The following is a 15793-nucleotide window of genomic DNA, read 5'->3' on the forward strand; positions in this document are numbered from 1 at the left end:
CTAGCATATTATCGCATAGAAACATTCCTCAACAGAGCAGAGGTACAGTACAAATACGACATACAAATAAAAACTGCTGCATCTGTCTAGAGCGCTTACCGTGAGTGGGGCTCGCAGGCCTCGGAGCTGCTGTCGGGGAGTCCTGAGTGGGCGGTGAGTGTGAAGGCCAGGCCGGGCCGGGCCCCGCTGCAGCTGTCACACACACTGCACGCTGAGGCTACGCTACATCTATAGAAACATTTTTTCTTCAATAATTTAACCTTAGCTTACTGTAACTTTTTGCTGGATAAACTTTACCTTTTAGACTCTAACAATAACACTTAGCACAAACCACACATTATACAGCTGTACAAAAATAATTTCTCTTTATCCTTATTCTATAAGCTTTTCACATTTTTCAATTTTACTTTTTAAATGTTTTATTAAAAGTTACAACACAAATGCCACATTAGCCTAGGCCTGCACACTTTCGGACCATCGAGATCTGCCTTCATCCTCCACATCCTGTCCCACAGGGCCAAGTGAATGTAAAGCAGCCTCCGGCAGGTCTCTCAGGAGGAGTCCAGAAGGCACTGTTCTCACGGGAGGTGCAGCTCCATGCCCGGCACCGCCCCTGTGGGACAAGACGTGTTCCGAGGGACCTGCCGGAAGCTGCTTTACAATTAACTTTTCTTTGTAATGAGTAGGAGGAGTACATACAGTATAAAACGATTAACAAAATAATCTTTAAAATAGCAGTGAGTACATAAAGCAGTAACATGGTTATGTAATAACATGATCAAGTGCGATGAACCGCGCGGTTATATGTACCAGACTTTTAGAGGACTTGGCGGCACGGAAAGTGCCACAAAGCATCGCCACAAACATGTAAGGAACGCGTTACGCCAAGATGTTATATGACAGCAACAATGTCACTAGGCGTTAGAAAATTTACATCCGTCTTCATCTTACAGGACAGCTGTCGTCTATGTGGCCTGTCACTGAAATGTCATGAGGCGGGTGTCTACATATACACACGTGCACGTACAGACGCATCATTTTCTGGACAGTGTGCACACTGAGTCCACCCATCTGCTGTCTGACTGCACCCCAAAGCCCCGGGTGGGCACCTACTGTGTTGCACCCCCCAAAGGTTCCCTGGGTGGTCCCTGTGGTCTGCTGGGCTGGAGCTGGACGGTGCCATGGGGCAGGACAGAGTCGAGCTACCGCGTCTTGCTGGGTGAGGCCTTGGGGATCCAGGCATGCCCCTGAGACAGCATGGGACGTTCTCTTGGAAGGCAAGGCTGCCATGAGCCAGGTGAAGCTGCCCTGTGTGGCTCTCCAGGGTTGGGCACCTCCCTAATTGCTCTCCACATTCCAGAGCCATTGGGGTTCAAACCCCTCAGAGCTTGCTGCGTAGCCGGGTTCGTGCCCATGACGCTGCCTGAAGCTGCCAAAAGCCACGGAGCAGGCATCGGTGGGCTTTCAAAGTCATGCCATTCCGGCAGGGTGGGCCTCTGTGTCCTCTGAACCTACCAGGCTGGATGGCAGGCCAACGGGTCCCACATGCAGCAGGAGGGGACATTCTGACGGCGCTCACGCAAGCCGTCCCAACAGCCACAATGAGCCTCTCCTGCCCACAGTTGTGAGGTGTGAGCATTCTGTGCAGGGCTGGCCTTGGCAGACAGTGCCCTGGACTGCCCCTCGTCCGCACGCTCCGTCTTTGAACCTCAAATGCCCAACCCTTCCCTGGAGGGAGAGACAGTGCCCCAGGGCTGAGGGAAACCCGCTCAGGGAGCGCCACGGCCTCTGTTGATTTGTTCTCCACCCTTGCTGTCCCCTGCCCCCGAGTCACCGGAGACCCTGGGAGAATGCAGGTTCTGATGCTGCAGGTGCAGTGAGGCCTGCGAGTCTGCATTTCTAGCAAGCTTCTGGGGCTGCCGACTCCACTTGCTGCCGGGCTGCGGGTCACACTTTGATCGTTCTCCGTGGAGGGGCTGTTAGCAGCATCCCTGCCCCCACCCACTAGATACTAGCAGTCCACCCTCCACTTCTAACCACGAAACGCGGCCCAGAGGCCCCCCAGTGTCCCCTGAGGTTGGAGAAAACAGAATGGTCCTTGGGTGAGAATCCATGATCTGAAGTTTGAACTCCCGCTTTGGGCAGATTTTCCTCTGAGCAGCGGGGCTCTTCATTTCGAGGAAGGATTGTTTCTCATCTCCGCTGGGGAGCTTGAGCCCAGTGATCTCAACTCCCACCCAAATCCTTACTGGAGTGTTTTCACAGGGGAGGGCCGTGAAGGTGAGCGCGTGAGCCCGGCCTGGGGCGGGGCTGTGCATAGAACGCGCTGTCCTGCCCTTCCAGGCGTTGCACAGCCGTGCTTGGGGCGAAGGAGCGGGCGGCATTTTGACCAGCGTTTGGGAAATCCGTGCCGGCACCTCTGTGTCCTCGTCCAGGGCGTTCAGTTCTGCGAGTCTCCGTGATGGGGCACGGGTTCTTCCCAGGGCTTGGGTCTCTGTGTCTGATTTCCGGTGAGGTTGAACATTGTTTTCAGCTTTCATCCGCTTTTTTGGTTTCTTCTTTGATTTATGTACTTTGCCTGAAGTTCTCTTTATCTTAATGATTTTTCAGAGTTTACTTTTGAACCTGTGGCTTCTAATCCTTCCCAGTTTTGAGTTACATGATTCTTCTCTCTGTTTGGGGCTTGTGTTTTCAGTTTCAAAATACTTTTCGTTGAGGCACCGAAGTTTTGAGTTTTAGGGTTGTCAGAATTCCGATCATAAATGTCAGGAGCTCACAGCCTTTCTCTGCGAGGACCAAGGGGTCAGTGTTTTGAGGTTTGTGAGCCCAGCTGTCTCCACCAGCCCTGCTCAGTGTGGCCGCTGTACTAATGAAGCAGCTGAACGGGCACGGCTGTGTGCCAATAAAACTTCATTTACAAAAAATAGCCAGCGGTCCATTGGGTTCAGCTGGCACTTTGCTGACCCCTGATGTGCTTTATGGTTTGCCCCGTTGGTATGTGTTCAAAAATCCTGCCCAGCCTGGAGGTAAACAGAATTCCATTCCCTTCTGTTATTTGCGGATGCCTTTACCTGTGCCAGTTTACGGTGGTTTTCTATTTGATAATCAAACCAAGTTCTTTCAAATTAAAATATTAAGTGAATTGATAGAAACAAAAAAGAAGGTAAGTAACGGATGACAGTACACGTGGTTCCAAAAGCAGCAATTCTGGTGGTGTTTGGAATGCGAGAAGCCTGGGGTCCCCGCCCCTGACTGTGGAGGTGGGAGAAGGTTGGGCCGCGTTTTGGGATATCCCAGACGCCCCCCTACGTAAGAAGTACCGGTAACACGAGCCCTGTGACTTGCTTTTCTTCCATCACTTACTGAATCTGGAACTAATTTTAAACCTTGGGCTGGGATGTAGTAGCTCCCTGGATATTTGTCACCACGTTCAGAAGCCCAGAATTAGAGAAGACAGCAGCAGGGGAGCTGCCTCCCAGGAGGTCAGACGTGGTTTCTGGAGGCACTGCTTGTTTTCCCGACAGCAGCGGCTTAATTGGTCTCCCTTTGTCTCTGCTCTGCTCCTTTAGGAGATTCCTCCACCATCTCTTGCTAAGTAAGGCAGCCTCTGGTTGCCATGGCAACGTGCCATCTACCATGTCCCAAAGAACATTTGCTATTTCCTTTTTCTAATTTCCAGAACCTTCATATTTTATCTTCTGAGTGCTGCCGGGCCTTTTCCAGGTGAAGCAGTCACTGCTCCCTGGGGCCACTCCTGAACACATCCACGTGCTTGGCCCCCGGACCCCTAGGGATGTCAGGGTCCTGTTTGAAAGAGTAAAGATCTTTGCTGATTTTCACCCCCTCTCTGTCTAGGAGCTCAGCTTACCTTTAAAACTTAAGTAGATGCATCTGCAGACTATGAGAGACCCACAGCTCCTGAATGGAAGGTGTGGCCTGGAAATTACGCACAGAGGCACGAGCTGGATTGCCTCCATCTTGTCTGCAGCCACCGTTTAAGGAGAACCATGGGAAGGGCCTGCTGCCGGCTTTCAGCATGGGTGCCGGCCACGTGCTGGGTGTCTCTGCCTTGCTTTCATTTATGTAGTCTTCACAGTGGCCAGTAAAGCAGGTGTTGCTATCAATCATCTCCATTTTGCAGATGGGAAAATTAAGCCTTAGTGAAAAGGTGTCTGGCCCAGGGCCAAGCACCTCACAGAAGCTGCTGAGGAGTGAGCTTGGGCCTGGGAGAAGCATTCTAGACACTGGGCTCCCTGTTTATCTTAGGCAGGGCTTTGAATTTTCTTACATTGTTTTCGCTTCGTTTAGGGTATCTGCTGGCAACCAGGCAACTTTCCAGGCCTCTCAGGCAAAGGAATTCACCTTTGCATTAAAGCAGTGCAGAATGTTGGCCGGGCATGGCGGCTCATACCTGTAATCTCAGCACTTTGGGAGGCTGAGGTGGGCGTATCACTTAAGGTCAGGAGTTTGAGACCAGCCTGGCCAATATAGTGAAACCCCATCTCCACTAAAAATACAAAAACTAGCTGGGTATGGTGGCAGGTGTATATAATCCTAGCTACTTGGAAGGCTAAGGCAGGAGAATTGCTTGAACCTGGGTGGTGGAGGTTGCAGTGAGCCGAGATTGTGCCATTGCACTCTAGCCTGGGTGACAGAGCAAGACTCTGCTCCCGGGGGCGGGGGGGGGGGGGTAAAAAGCAGTGCAGAATATCACCCAGCAGGGAGCAGTGGGGAGTTGGACATTGTCAGGGGGAACGTAAGGAGAAAGACGCAGCCTCACCAGGGCTCTGGAGCAGTGTGGCAGGTGGGCTAGAACCCAACCGTCCCTGTGTCAGCTGCATGAGACAGGCCAGCACCACTGTCTCAGAATCTCTCTCCTGGTTTGTGAAATGGGGATGGTGGCAGTACCTGCCTCAGGGCCCTCTGGTAGGTTCCACTTTAGTCCCTGTAGAGAGTCATAAAAGCATGTTCTCAGCAGGGGGTGCTGGGGGCGGGAGGTGCTGCTGTCGAGGTAAGGCAGGGTGCACTCCTGGGCAAGCTGTCACCTGCACCCGGCAGAGGCCAGCAGCAGCAGCAGGAGATGAGGGCTGCTGCATGAACGGCAGTCACGATGCCAGGCAGCCGTGGAGTGCAGGAGCACTGCTGTGGACGGGCTGGAGTGTCATTCCCCTTGGTGACTGTTATGTAATTTTTGCCCCGAGAGTGAGGAACAGGGCGGGCACCTCTTAAGTCACACACAGACCTTCTATTGTTAATCCCCTTGGGGCATTCTTTGCTCCCAGGAGTATGTGTGAGAAGCTGATTAATGCTCAGTAGCGTCTTTCAGGAGGAGCCCTTAGCAGGTTCGGCAGCAGTTAGCGGATCTCTGAGTGGCTTCTCTGTACGTTTTGTTCTCTGGTCTCCAGAACACGCTGCACCCTCGGGCGTCCTCCTGGGCTGTGGCCTCCCACTCCTGCTCTGTCTGCGGGAGCAGGACACAGCGTGCAACAGGTTTAGATGCTCCCTCCTCTAGATGTGTTTGAGACAAGGCAGGCCTATTTTTGGTCCTGGAGACAGAATGCAGAGACGTGAAGACAGACAGTGTCCCTGCAGAAGCCGTGGTTTGGACTGCACTGGGCCAGCGGGGACCCAGCCTGTCTCACTGGGGACTTCGTTCTGCTGTGGGCTTGTGCCTGAACCTGAATGGACAGAAATTTTCACTTCCACAGAAATGGTCTTCGGTAAATTTCAGGCATGTGGAAGGGGGAAGAATCAGCTTCCAATGCTGGCCTTCATAATGATATCACCAATAGCAGCATCTGAGAGGGTCCACCCTGCTGTTGGGCAGGCGCAGTGCTGATTGCCTGCAGTGCCAGGCAGGGAGCATCATCCCCACTCTGCAGATGAGGAGACCAGGCAGAGAGAGGCTAAGCAGTGCCCCGGGTCTCACAGTTCATGAGCAGCCAGGCTGTGGGCCCCAGGGCCCTTGCTCTCAACCACGGAGCCTTGCCGCCTAAGGCCACACATCTGGCTCACATCTTGTGGACAGGGCCGGGAGGCTGATGGTCACTCTAGTTAAAGTCCAGTTTCCAGTGAATGTCTGTATTAATGAGGTGGTGACCATCCAGGTTCACTGGGCTGAGTCCTTCGCCTGCTGGCGGCTGCAACCCTGAAGCTCTGTGCTTGATGTGGTATGAGTGTGGGACACACACTCCTTCATGGATCTTATGACATCCCTGAGACCCTCACTGAGGAGTGAAGGCACCTGACATGGGTCACTCCCGGTGCAGGGCTGAGCCACCATGAGCACTGAAGGTTTCTCTTATCACAGTTACCATTGCTGTCCTGAAAAGTGGTTGTGAAGTTTGTCTTCAGCCTCAGGGTTAACTCATGGCTGCTGGGGTGGAAGGTGGCGTCTGAAATTACCTACAAGGGAGGCTGCGCCTGCAGAACGGGACGTTGCTCCTGCCATGTCCTATGCCTTTGCCCATCTCTTGGGGTGCTTATCCCCCAATTACAGAGATTTCAAATTCATGTAGCATGCACGTGCTAGGCGCTGGGGTGCAGAGATGAAAAGACATGCTCGCCGGTGATAAATAAATCATTGAGTATGGTGATAAGATGTACAGAAATAGACGTGTGGACCAGCTCCAGCGGGATGGGGGAGGATGTCCCGGGCAGGGCAGCCAGCGAGAGCTCTCCAAGGCCGGAAGCAGCACCAGCAGCGCCTTCCCAGGGCCACCCTGGGGGCTGAGAAGGTTCAGAGCTGGTGGGGGTGGTGGGGTGGAGGGAGGGGCCGAGGGCCAGGTAGTGGCGGCTCCTGTGCTGCCCGCTATGAGCTCCCAATCCACACACAGCTCCTGTCATCCCAGGCTCAGCTCAGACGTCACCTCCCCAAGGGACCCTCCTGACCGTCCCCCAGTGGCACAGCCTCGCTGTTAGCCTGTGTCACATCGTCCACTGCTGTGTTCTTAGCCATTTCCACAGCTGCTGAAAGTGCCCTTACTCATCTGTTCTATTCTGTACCCACTGGAATGGCGGAGTCCTGCCCTGCTATTCCGTGAGGACCCTGCCCACTGAGCCAGTCCCTGGCTAAGCTGGTGGGAAATGGTAGATGAGGAGGCCTGGCTTTCCCAAGATGCAGCCAGGGCTCCCTGAGGGGTCAGGAGCAAGGGCACATCTGGGAAATGCCCTAGCTATAGTATATCATCGACCTCCTGGCCCTGTCCACAGGGTGTGAGCCAGATGCTTGGCCTCAGGCACAGGGCTCTGTGTTTGGGAGCGAGGCCCCTGGGGCCCACAGCCTGGCTGTTCATGAATTGTGAGACCCTGGGGCACTGCTTAGCTTCTCTCTGCCAGGTCTCATCTGCAGAGCAGGGATGATGGTCCCTGCCCAGCATTGCAGGCAGTCTGGTTTGGGAGAGCAAGCCCAGAGGTAGGCGGGTCTCCCAAGTGCTGCAGGCCCAAGATCCAGCACCATCCTGGGGCAACAGGGCTGAAGAGAAGATGGTAGAGCTGGTGAGGATGGATGGCAGGCCTGGGGGCGAGGGATGAGGGGCTGCCAGCCTGGAGTGGGCGAGTCTGCAATGGGGAGAGAATCCAGGAAGAAGGAAGGCAGACGCAGGGGAAAGGTTGTATGTCTAAAGAGCTGGCTGTGTCCCTGGGCCATCAGGTCCCTGGGGTTTTTGGCAGTGGTTACATCTGCTTGTGCAGATGAGCTTGACCAGGGAGCACATGGGGTGGAAGGAGAGACTGCTTGGTCCATTCTGAGCTCGCTGGTCTCAGCAGAGGTCGGGGGCATTCGGAGCCCATCATGGTGTTTTATAGGATCCTGAAGTTCCCGTTATCCTTGGTCCATTTCCTTCTGTAGTATCTTCCCTCCAGCTTCACACACTTGTATAGAAGGAAAGGGAGTGGCGAGTTGTTTTTCATTGACCACCAAGAAGTAGGACAGGCTTCTGTGTGTTCCAGTGAAATAAGCCCTATTCATCTCTCGGGAATGGAGCAGTGGTAAACTTTTTTTTTTTTAAGCACACCCTGAAGAAGATGGGGGCTTGAAATCCGCTTTTCTGGTTCTGAGGTCTGTGGGACCTCAGCTATTGGGCCTGTGCACATCAAGGACAAAGGGCTTCTGTTTGGATAGAACAGGAAGTGAGGGGGACAGTGAGATCCCCTCCTGTTGCTGAGAAGGGGGCTGGGAGCTGAGTTCTCTGAGTTCAGAGATGAGGTCTCATAAGCCAGACCTGGGGACTGTCCCTGTGGATCCAAGCTGGACTGGGAAATCCAGAGAACTCTCGACTTGCAGAGGGCTCCTTGTTAATGAACAGCTTTCAAGGAGCAAAGCCCAGACTTCTCCCAGTGAGATGCACATATGGGGAGGGCCTCATCGGGGGAATTTGGCCTCCTGTATTCAAAAGCCCATTTGTCTGCTCCGTCTCTGAAATTGCCAGTGGTACAATTTCCAAAGGGATCACCAGAAAGAAGGTAAATGCAGGGGCTAACAACGCATCATGTCCAAGATCGTTCTTGAACAAAATGCCCACAGCTGGGCATCTTCGGCCGGAAGAAGTGCAGTTGTGGCAGGAGAGACTCCACTGCACTGGGGTTCCTGTTTTGTAGCGAACCCCAAGGCTGCAAAACAGGCGATGAGGCTTGTGATCATTTACCTTTTGGGATCATGGGTCCTTGAACTGGACGAGAGCTGTAAGCATGTCAGCTGTGCAAACTTCTGTGGTTCCAGAAATTTCTCCTTGCATAGAGCAGTGGTCCTAGTCTAGAGCAGTGATCTCCAACCGTTTTTGTACCAGGGACCAGTTTCATGGAAGACAGTTTTTCCATGGACCGGGGAGGAGGATGGTTTTGGGATGGTTCAAGCACATGACATTTATTGTGTAGTTTATCTCTATTATTAGATTGTAATATATCATGAAATTATTATACAGTGCACCTTAATACAGAATCAGTGGGAGCCCTGAGCTTGTTTTCCTGTGACTAGACGGTCCCATCTGGGGGTGATGGGAGAGAGTGAGAGATCATCAGGCATTAGATTCTTATAAGGAGTGTGCAACCTAGACCTCTCTAGTGCACAGTTCACAGTCTTCTGAGAATTTGATGCTGCTGCTGATCTGAGTGGAGGTGGAGTGAAGGTGGCCATGCTTGCTCACCACTGCTCACCTCCTGCTGCGTGGCCAGGTTCCTAACAGGCTTGGTTCCCCCAGATGGGTCCTGGGGTTGGGACCCCTGTTCAAGAGAGGTCTGCATGTGCTGGGGACTCTGGGTCCATTACAGCATTTCCTTCCCTCCCGTGTGAATGGCCTCACAGCCTCCACTCTGCATGTGAGGAAATGGAGGCTCAGAACTGTTAGTAGCCAGTGAGTAGCTGAGTGAGGCTATGAACCTGAGCCTCTCCAGCTCAGCGTCCTTTTCCTTAGCCGATTTCACAACTCGGTGAAACTCATCCATGATCCATGACCATCCTCTGGTTCAAATTATACTCCACCTAGGAAGTTCATGTTCCTTTAGGGAGGGAAGAAATTTCTTCAATGCTTTATCCTCAGTGGCTGGCAGAAAATAGGCTCTCAGCTAATTACTGGTGAATGGATGGCTGGTAAGATGGATAAACCGGTGACTGTGTGATTGGATACGTGGGTGTTTGGGTGGTTAGATGGACGGCCACCTAGGTGCAGCGATGATTGAACGGATGGATGGATGGCTGCTGGGGTAGCTGCATCATGAGATGCATGAGTAGGTGGGTGGAGAGACAGCTGGATGAATGGATAGTGGGTGAACACGTGGTTGAATGTCGTGTAGTTGGATGAGGAGGTGGGTGGAGACACTGTTGAACTACATTCTTCTGAATGGCTGGACATATCCTAATACCTGTCCCTCCATCCACTCAACCATCTCAGCAGCCACAGTGGGTTGGATGCAATTCCCTAAGAGTCAGTTCAACCAAGTAAGTGTTTATTGAATGAATGTCTGTCTTTACGTAGTAGGCTCTTTGGATACATTTAAGCAATGATTCCATTTACCACGTTGATTATGACCAACACATTCAGAAGCGTATTTGCGAGTCGTGTGAGCCTCAGGTCCTCTGCGGCCATTGCTAATTTTGGAGACTGGTTCTGTGCTGTGTCCAGGCCACGGTCGGCACGTGCTTCCAGCGACACCACTGCTGTCTGCCTGCCGACTAGCCCAGGCTGTTTCTGAACAGCAGGTCCTTAGGCCCTCAGGTGGGGAGACTCCAGAAGCTCCCACCTCACCCTCACTGGAAGGAAGCCTCTGATGGACAGCAGGCCTCTCCTAAAGCTTTCTGAGCACTTGTCAGGATGAAGAAGCGAGAAAGCTTTACCAGGATGAGTAAGACTGATGTTAACCCGTGACTGGCCACAGGAGGCAGGCGGGGGATGGCGTCTTCATGGCTCATTCAACCCCAAATGCTCCATAGTGACCTGGGTCAGGCAGGGCTGTGGCATTCTGGGGAGTGTGCCCACCTGCTGAGGAGGGCAGCTGCTGCTCAGGTCCTCTGGGGCATCACTACTGGCCCTATGCCAGGCCAGTGTGGCCAGAATTTCCAAGAGAAACTGAAGATTTGATTTTTTGGTGAAATAGCCTTCATGTAAATGTTGACAGCCTCTTCTTATTTTTAAAAGCAATGTGTGGACCCAGAGAATATATTTGCGGACCATATTTGGCCCAGGACCATCCCCTGGCCACCTTTGATATGAAGTCACTTAGGCACTTGTTTTGGGAGAAGCACACGCTCGTTTGTACTGAGTTAGGTTAAGGGGATTTTTCAACGGTTGAGTTAGGCAGGGAAAATATACGGGTCATCCTGTAAACTGACTGGTGGTACAGAAGTCTCAGGGCTACCATCGGCAGTACCCCAGGGAGCCCCAGCGAACCTGTCTCCTTCCTCTAACATGTGAGGGGGCTGCCCTTGTGTGCGACCCTCTTGGCTCCACCCTTGCTCTGAGGAGGCAGCGCAGGACAACGCTGAGAAATCAGAGCCCTGGACAGAACGCCTCGGTTCCCAGAGAGCTCGCCGTTTTCCAGCATGTGAGCATGGGAAAGTCACCTCCTGACATGTGCCTTACTTTCCTCCTCTGTAAAACGGGTGTGATTACAACAGAGCCCGTCTTGTAGGGCCACAGGAAGGATGCGATGAGCCAGCGCATGTGGAATGCCTGGAGCTGTGCCTGGCAGAGGGGAAGCTCTTGGGGTAGAAAAGGAAGAAATCTGAGCTCATGAGGACAGGGAATTTGTCTCTGTCAGCTTTACAGCTTTGTTGAAATCTCATTCACACACCACACACTTCACGCACTTTCAGTGTTCAATCCAGGGCTTCCAACTCATTCATAGAGTTGTATTTCCACCAACACAATCAATTTTAAGATACTTCCCTTACTCCAAAGAGAAGCCTCTCCCCCGTCAGCTGTATCTACGGTCCCTAGGCTGATGCCGGAGTGCTTTGGGTACTTGGTGATTTTGCAGTGACTGCTGCAGGGACGGAGGGGAAACTGCGCAGGAAGGCGTCTCCTAAACGCGACCACGTGCTGGCGCCACCGCTCCCTTCATCGGCTCTGTCTTCCTCAGATCCTTCTCCTTGCCTCCAGCATCTTTTCACTGTCACCCTTTTCTCTTCTGCGCCATCGTCACCGTGACTGCTTGTCTATCATCTTTGCCGCTGTCATTTTCATCTGTTTCTTCCTCATTATCTTCCATCATCTTTAGCGACAACTTTCTTACCGTTTTATCCTCATCATCTGCATCCTTTCCGTGATCCCCAGTTTGCCCCACCTTGGCTCCCTAGGAGACACTCCGGGAACTTGGGGTCTCAGTCCCTTTGGCTTCTGGGGGCTTGGCCTGTGAGGGGAAGGAAGCCCACGTCCAGAGCAGGTTCCGAGCCTCTCTGAGCCTGACCATGCCTGGAGAGACGAGGACTCTCGAGAATGGTGGGGGCCGGGCGCAGTGGCTCAAGCCTGCAACCCCAGAACTTTGGGAAGCTGCGGCAGGAGAATCGCTTGAGCCCAGGATCACATGCTGTGTTGCCCAGATCACTAGACCTGGGTGCCCACAGGCAGGTAAGAGGGAGGCGCCTGTGTCATCAAGTACCCACAGGACTGAGGCACCTCTCTCTTACCTTCCGGCGATTTTCCAGATCAGCCTGGGCAACACAGCAACACTCCATCTCTACAAGTAAACAAGAAATTTAAAAATAGCTGGGCATGGTGGTGCACACCTGTCACCTCAGCCACGAGGGAGGATGGCTCGAGCCTGGGAATTAGAGGCTCTAAGGAGCTGTGATGGTGCCGTCGCACTCCAGCCCAGGCAACAGAATGAGACCCTGTGGTGAAAAAAAAAAAAAAAGGCAAGAAAAGAAATGGTGGGAAGGTGAGTCTGAGCCAGGACCCTGTGGTCCCTACGGTTCAGCTCAGGCGGCCACCCCCGAGCTGGCCTGGCTGGGACGGTGCTGTCCTGGTACGGACCACCCATCACTGAGGCATGCGGGACTCTGCAATCTACAACCTGCTTTGGATTTTGATATCCCAAGAACAGAGGTCGTTGGCATTTAGCAATTTATATGATTTTCTTCCTTTTTTGATGCTGCAGATTTATCTGACTGACTTTTCCAGCCCTCCAGGGCGACCGTTGCTGGGGCTTCCAGTCTCTTTGTTTAGAAATCTCAGGGCAAGCAGGGGTCAGGGCTGCTCTACACAGATGCACCCTCCTGCGCGCTGGCTGTGGCACCATGTCCTGCTTCACCGCTGTGGTGAGGGGCCTGCCCACGGACACTGCAGAGCCTCCAAGGTCAAGAGGACCACCAAGACTTCTGATGGCATGTTTAAGGACTCATTGCACAAATGCAAAGGAGCTCATTAGCAGTGCTGTGAGCAGGCTCTGTGGGGTGTTGTGGGGAGAGTTCAATCTCAGCCCTGAAGTGGGGGGCCTGGTGCTCCTGCAAAGGCCGGGGCAGGCAAGGCCAGCATGGACCCAGCAAAGCGGTCGCTATAATGTATGGATCTGTGCATTCTGCTTTTAGACGGAGGTAGCTAAGCAACAGAACACACAGCTTCCAAATCGGGACAAGTTTAAACTGGCAAATCTCAGCCCCAGAGGATATAAATATGAGGCTTCGTCATCCTGGGTGGAAGTCGCCATGTACAGGGAGGGAGAGCCCGTCTGTGTGTGGCGTGCAAGGTACATGGAGCGGAGCCTGAGTCCCATCCTGTGCCGGGGAGAAGCTCAAGCCCCGTCTGTTTAGTGTCAGTGTGAAGTGATCCTGTCCCTTCTGAGGCCTCCGGGGGAGGGGGGTCAACTGCTGTTTGTTTTTCTTGGTTGCTTGGGAATCTATAGAGGATGGTACAGCATGTTTTGTAAGAAAATGCAATACAACATCAACCCCCATTCAGTATCATTAAAACCCAATTCCCAAACCAGGAAGCAGGTGGCTTGGTGGGCTTGAGGCTGCCTGGCTGAGAGTCATGGGCTGAGTGAGCACAGGGAAGTCACTTGATGTGTCCAAGCCTTGAAATGGGTGAGTGAGGCCTGCCTGCTCAGATGCTGGTGGGGACTGAACACCACACAGCCCTGCCTCACCTGGGATCGGGGCTTAGGGTGTGCGAGTATTAGCGTAGTAACAGCGCAACCATAGCTCACCGACATATACTAAACTCGTGTTATGTGTGAGGGGTGGTGCTTTGCCTGCATTCATTTCAGCATAAGATGTAAATGCTATCATTGGATGTTCTTAGCAGCTAAGGAAATGGAGGCCCAGAGAGATTAGGTAAGATGCTTAAAGTCACACAGCTGGTAAGCTAGTGGATTTGAAATTTGATCCAGGCAGGCTGACTCCAGACCCCACACTTGGAGCCACCCTGCTCCCTGGAATAGCTACACAGGCAGTCAAGACTGGCATGTTTTTTCCAAAATCACCAGGGGCCCAGGCTCCTCTTACCTTCCTGCTATTTACCTTTATGCTGGTGTTGATCCTTCATGGTCCAAGGTGGCTGCAAGGGCACCAGACATCACATTCAAGTCCCAAAGGAGGAGCATGCATCTCAGCTGGCTCAGCTCTTCCAGAGGGCTCCTTCCAGAAGCTCCTCCACACACATCTACCTAGAGTTCCTTGTTGGACCCTTTTCATGTGGCAAAGAGACTGCCCTGAGTAGAACCAGTGTTCAGGCATAAGAAGGGGAGAAGGGAGAGGGGCACGAAACTCACGGCTTCTGCTGCTTTAGGGTGTACAAGTGAATTTTGTGAGGTGGCTGAGGGCATCGAAAGCATTCTGTTACGTAGCAATGATTTCTGGAGCAGCCTGGCCCGAGGAGTGCCTGTGGAGCCCTGTGGGCTTGGAGAGCGCCACCAGGAATTTCAGTTGCCGCATTCCTGACCCTCCGCTGCTGGGCCAGGGAGGTGAGCAGCTGGCAGGAAGTTGAGGCGGTGGAGGGAAAGGAGAACCAGAGGGGTCCTGAGAGGGATGTGGACAGACATGGCTACCCCTCGGCAACAATCCCACCGCCTGCCCAGCGATCCCACCCTCTCTACAGCGATCCCACCCCCTGCCCAGCGATCCCACCCTCTCTACAGTGATCCCACCCCCTGCCCAGCGATCCCACCCTCCTCCCTGACATTTTAGTTACAGCGGCAGATGTTTCCTGAACAGCCTCTGTGTGCCGCTCTCTGCACTGGGCCTAGGACTGGGGGAAGGAACAAAGCAGATGCAGGGGCTGCCTTCCGACGCTTCCATTCCACCCGCCGGCATCGGGGAGGGGAGGTCACGTGAACACGTGTGTGGTACGCGTGGAACACGTGGCCATGACTGGACATGGGAAGGGCTGCAGCCCAGAGTGACTGTGTTTCACACAGCTGGCTCCCAGTGTCCCCTCCCGGGCTGATGGGTGCCGGTGCACCTCAGTGCAATTGCTGATGAAGGTGTGTGTCCTGTGGAAATGGTGTGGTCTGCAGGGGAGGTGTGCCTGTCTTTTCTTAAATCAAGGATACTTTCAGGTGGATCTGGCTTCTCTCTGACTGGGCTGTTTGGTCAGCCTGATGGGCACCTACCCTGTGCCTTGGGCCCTGTGCTGAGCAAGGCCCTGCCTCCAGCTCCCAGCCTCACTAAGAGGGGTGGAGCCATGGGGGCGTGCCCAGGGGAAGAGCTGCCTGTTGGGTGAGCTCTGGAGAGGGGTGGGGTGTTCAGGCCAGGCACCCTGGGAGGCCCCAGGGAGGAATGCATGGGAGTGACCCTGGAAGCCCAGAGAGGGAGATGGGAAGGGGAAGCGGAAGGGCTGCAGGGGCCCTGCCCGAGCCAAAGATCAGAGGCAAGCATTGCTCGGCACCCAAGGAGGGAAGCGGAGGGAGCTGCCCGAGGAGGGAAGCGGAGGGAGCTGGAGGGCAGGGGGGCTATGGCACCTGGCAGGTCTCCGTTGGTGCCTGCGGAATGGACTCCAAAGGATCTTAGCCCTGGGAGCAGGCAGTGGGGAGCATTACGCATTCTTGCCATTTTTAAAATTTGAAGAAGGGACTTATATAGATGGTCAAAGATAAAACGATACTTCTCACTCCCACCTCATCCATCTGTCCGGAGTCAGCTGCTCCACGGGACGTTTGTGATCATTCAGAACTGGGTCTTTAGAGGAGCCCTAACGCCCAGAACGGTCACCTGCAGGCACTGCCCCCGTGCGCTGTGCCCAGCTTGGGGCTGAGCTGCCCCTGCAGTAATCCTTCAGTGGGCATCAGTCTCTGGAGGGAGGTGAAGCAGAGACCTGTCCTCTGTGCCCAGCCCCGGGTGACTTCTCAAAAAGCCTTTGAAAGG

At 53.6% G+C, this 15793-nt stretch overlaps 1 protein-coding gene across 11 annotated transcripts in view; it reads left to right on the plus strand.

The window, feature by feature from the left end:
• PHACTR3 (phosphatase and actin regulator 3) overlaps positions 1-15793 on the plus strand; it is a 263489-nt gene that overhangs the window by 224400 nt on the left and 23296 nt on the right. The gene's annotated exons all lie outside the window — the stretch shown is intronic.

Source organism: Saimiri boliviensis, chromosome 9 (genome assembly GCF_048565385.1).
Source record: "Saimiri boliviensis isolate mSaiBol1 chromosome 9, mSaiBol1.pri, whole genome shotgun sequence".
NCBI classification, from domain to species: Eukaryota; Metazoa; Chordata; class Mammalia; order Primates; family Cebidae; genus Saimiri; species Saimiri boliviensis.